General features: G+C 42.6%; 1 long non-coding RNA gene across 1 annotated transcript; it reads right to left on the minus strand.

The window, feature by feature from the left end:
- Positions 1–3,480: 3,480 nt before the first annotated feature.
- Positions 3,481–4,655, minus strand: LOC144327958 (uncharacterized). Its single transcript, XR_013393134.1, has 2 exons — positions 4,545–4,655; positions 3,481–4,292 (listed from the first exon to the last, which is right to left on the minus strand). It is a non-coding gene; the product is annotated as an uncharacterized LOC144327958 (long non-coding RNA).
- Between the last annotated feature and the right edge of the window lie 286 nt (positions 4,656–4,941).

Genomic DNA, 4,941 nt, shown 5'->3' on the forward strand with positions numbered 1-4,941 from the left:
ATTTTCAGCATTAAATTAAACTGGTTGCCAATCTACTTGCCAATGCAAGGTTTTTGGGCAGCTTCTACAATCACCACACTATACATTTAAAGCATACAGCTTTCTCCAAAGACTCCTGGAAACTGTAGCTCATTAAGGTGCTGGGAATTGTAGCTCTGACGGATAAACTATGGTTTCCAGGAATTTTTGGAAGAAACCCTGTGCTATGATGTATGGTGTGGATGTAACTAGAACAGCAACAGGAAACACCTTACTCCATCCAGATACAGGTAAATTGAGCTCCACCTAGTGATTAAACTACAGTGGTACCTCTGGTTATGAACTTAATTCATTCTGGAGGTCGTTCTTAAGCTGAAACCGTTATTATCCTGAGGCGCGCTTTCGCTAATGGGGCTTCTCGCTGCGCACGTGCCTCTGGTGTGCAATTTCCATTTGCATCCTGGAGCAAAGTTCGCAACCAGGAGCAGCGGAGCTCGTAACCAGAAACGTTCGTAACCAGAGGTACCACTGCACATAATGACACTACCCACCACTCTGCTTCCATTTCCCAAGTAAAAACTTATGTCATGTAGTACAGTTTAATTTCTATATAAGAAGTATGGAGTCAATCTTGTCTGAAAATCATATTTGGGTTCTCTTACATGAAAGCTCTTTCTCGTCCACAAATGTATATAAATTATTATTATTATTATTATTTTATTTTTGGGTTTTCTGGCTTACAAACAATCACAAAGGAAACAGATAAGATGTAAATAAATCCCCTTTGATTTCCTTCCTCCCCTTTTGTGGGTCCTTATGTCAACCTTTTCTCCTGCATCTCATCTGTTAGTCCAGTTTCTATCAAATCTTTAATTAATCCATAGTCCAGCTTTTAACTACAAGTGTCATTATCAACCCTACTAATAATTTTACTTGTTTACAATAATTTTTAATAGACTATATATTTTCCCCATTCCTTATTAACATTTTGTTCTTCCTGATTCCCAATTCTTCTGGTCAATTTTGCCATTTCATCTTAGTACATTAGTTTAATCTGCAATTCTTCCCTGGTAGGGACTGTACTTTCTTTCCATCTCTGAGCTAACAAAGTCCAGGCAGCTTAGAATATTATTTTTAGTGAGGAGACAAATGACATTCTGCAGATTTGTAATGGCACACTTTCCTAAAGAAGTGTTACACAAGCTCTATTGTAATGAAAGCAGCATGGTGAAAATTGAAGGTGCTGGGAATTATAGCTTTGTGAGGGATAGACAACAGTTTCCAGGATTCCTGGGTGTGTATTTAAAATGTATGGTATGTATGTATGTATGTATGTATGTATGTATGTGTGAACAGACTGCAAAGTGGATTAAAATGTGCATACAGGGATGCAGTGAACACATATAAACACATGAGTATAATTTCCTGATAAGAAGCTGCTGAAATAATTAACTTAATCTGTTTTGTTATTTAAAGATTTATTTTTTTTACTCTTTCAGTTGAAGCCGAGAATGAGGAGATGAAGTCAGGATACTAGACAACAGGATATTACTACAAAGACTTCCAGCTTCTTTCTTCATGCCTCCCTTCTCACTGCCCCCCCCCCCCAATTCCTCTGGGGGATCAATCAGTGGTTTGAAAGTAGGGAAATGAAACAGTAGAAAAATATATTCAGAGCAATGCAAATATTGAATGATAAAACGGAGCCTTGTGCAATAAATGCTATTCAGCAGCCACTTACCAGCATCACAACATTAATCCCCAACACAACAAAAGGAGCACTAATTGCCATTAAAGCCCAGTAATTCCACTAATGATTTCAGAAAGAAAAACAAGACCATTTTTGGTATCTCACAGAGCTGGAATGAAATAAGCTGGATGAGATAGCAACTCAAGCAGTGCATAAAAGTCACAAAGATGTATATATAAAAGCAAAATAGGAAAAATATTCTTACTCTCCACCAGGTATCTTTGAAATATTTCAAATTCAACATTAAGCTGAAATTTAGATTCAGTGCTGTTTCCTTATGGACTGAAGTGTACAGACTTAAAATATTTTTTCATCTATGTATTTATTATTTACATAATTTATTTGCTGATAATAATCACAACAATAAAGTATAAAAACTAATATAGCAAATTATAACTGCAAAACAGCAAAAGCCAATTACAGTATTTACCACTCACCTGTCACAGCGGTGGGCGTGGGCTTCCCAAGGCTGGGTGACACCCCCCCCCATCGTTGTCTGCCCGCCCCCTTCCAGCTGGCCAATGGGCGGCTGGCAGGGCGAGGGGCGAGGGCCAGGTAGGGCAGGCTCCTGCCATCGTCCCAGTCGGTCTCTGGAGCGTCACCCATCCCTCCCTCTAATTTAATGCGTTTTCTTGCCGGCTAACCTTTCTTCCTAGGTCCGTGGACATTGCTACGGTCGCACGGTGGTTGGTGTTTCCCAGAGCTGGGAAGGAATTTTTCCCTGCTCTGCAGGTTTTGCCTTCCCCATAGCAACTGTCACAACTTTGGCAGTTTTAGGCCTTGGGCGGTATCCTATAGTCTATCTTTGGAATGGAGGGTGGCATTATTATGCATCCCCCATGTGGCGGCGTATGCAGGTTGGGGTGCTATATTGTCAACCCCTCTAGGGCTCATTAAAGACTAAAGGTTTTACCATAGCAGGTACTTTCATAGAAGAGAGAGAACTTTCTCAGACACATTAAGTTTTGTTCTATAGATGGGGTATAGAGATAAGCAGTGCATTTAGTAGTCTTACATAACCAAATGTGTACACTCCCCCATTTTAATCATGTGCGCCACTGGGGACAATACTTTGGACCTGTTGGATTTGGCTCTGGTACATGGAAGATTCTCCCTGAGATCATTAACAGCACAATCCTATGCTTGAGTACTACTCAGGCTAAGACCCACAAACAAAGCTTCCTTGTGCCTTGGATCCTAGCCTAAAACCACAGGTCATGCACTGTGTGCGTGTGTGTGTAGTTTTGCTGCAACAATGGCTCAGCATGTCTGGCTCTTAAATCAGAAGGTTGGCGGTTTGAGCCCACGCAGAGACTGCTGCATTGCAGGGGGTCGGACTAGATGATCCTCTGCGCTCCTTCCCGACTCTACAATTCTACGAAACAGACTAACAGCTCAATCCTAACCACGTTTTACTGAAGTCCTACTGAATACAATGTGGATTATTCCAAAATAAGTAGGGTCACCACTGCAGTCTGACATACCCACTCTTTAATTTAATTTAATTTCCTAGCCTAAAACCACAAAATGGCTACAGCCTGTATTATTATGATTGCTGCTATTACTCTTAAATGTGTTATAGAAAAATATGAGTGGTTGGCTTTTACAGCCTATATTATTATTATTATTGCTGTTATTACTATTAAATGTGTTATAGAAAAATAGGGGTGGTTGGCTTTTGCTGCCCAACTCCCCAAGGGACTGAGTCCCCTAAGTCTGATCGGTCAAAGATGAATGGATGGAGGCTGCAGTGAAAGCAAGGAAGATCTTTATTTTTCTGTTGCAACAGAGTTCCCTCCCCTCCTTGCAAGGAGGCAAGAGAGACCCAGAACCAAGAAGAAACATCTCTTTTATGGGTTTGCATTTTGACATCTAGTGACAGCATCTGGGAGGGTGGATACCAGGTTATTTATGGGGTGAATTTTTTAGTTAAAACTATAGCCCCAGAGGGGGGATATTGTTACAATATAGGAATTCTAAGGTCTTAAAGTATTAGCAAGACCCAGAATTAATGGGAAATCCAGTTTTAAAGAGTTTGGAATCATTAGCCACACAGAATAGGGTGGGGTCCCAAAAATCCACATCTCAGGTGCCAAAGGGCAGGGTCGGGAAGTATAAAGGACGGCTACCGTTTGCTACGCATGTTGGGAACCTGGAGGTGCCACAGCTTCCCAACATCCCTGGGCTGCAGCCAGGGCCGGATTTAGGTTTGATGAGGCCCTAAGCTCCTGAAGGTAATGGGGCCCTTTATGTCCAGCTGTCCTTTGTCAGCAACAAATTGTCGCTGTTTTTTGTGTTGAATATGTGCCATATGGTAATTTAGGGACGTAATAGGTATCTAAAGCCATTTGCACATAACAAAATATGTATTTTATCGAAGTACAGTGGTACCTCGGGTTAAGTACTTAATTCGTTCCAGAGGTCTGTTCTTAACCTGAAACTGTTCTTAACCCGAAGCACCACTTTAGTTATGGGGCTTCCTGCTGCCGCTGCTGCACAATTTCTGTTCTGAAGCAAAGTTCTTAACCTGAGATAATATTTCTGGGTTAGCGGAGTCTGTAACCTGAAGCGTATGCAACCACTGTAATGGTTGAACTGAAATACAATTAAGAAGTATACTAATAGTGAAATACTATTAAGAAGAAGTATATTAATAGTGTTTTTTATCTTATATTTTGTAAATGTACATCCAGGGTTTTTTTCCCTTTAAATTTTTTGGGGGCCCCCAAGAGAGTGGGGCCTTAAGCTATAGCTTTTGTAGCTTATACGTAAATCCGGCCCTGGCCGCAGCAGCCCTCAAGCAAGAAGTGCCCACCTCAGTCAGGGGCTGGAAGTAAAACTGCATTGTTATTTGCTGTGTTTTCAGCTGCTGCCTTGAAACGTTCGCTCTGTGAGGCTTCACCGTACACTGACGAGGCCAGCCGCCCCGGGTGGGACCGAAGGAACAGACGGCGAGCGGGACACACAAAGCGAAACAAAGTTCTAGAACGTTGGCTGGCCGCGCGAGGCGACCGTTGGCCCCGCGGCCGCCGTTTCGCGCACGCGCTCCTCCTCCGAAAGGGAAGCGCCCCTCTGAGCGCCCCCCACTTCCCTTCCCCTCTTCTTCCAGCGGTAGAGGAGGGGAAGGGAAGTGGGCGGGGAAAGAGAGAGACAGAGAGACTTAGAAAGGGAGAGCCTCACTCCACGTCTGCGCCTGCGCGTCAGCCAGAACG

The sequence above is a fragment of the Podarcis muralis genome, chromosome 6, assembly GCF_964188315.1.
Source record: "Podarcis muralis chromosome 6, rPodMur119.hap1.1, whole genome shotgun sequence".
Classification (NCBI taxonomy): Eukaryota; Metazoa; Chordata; class Lepidosauria; order Squamata; family Lacertidae; genus Podarcis; species Podarcis muralis.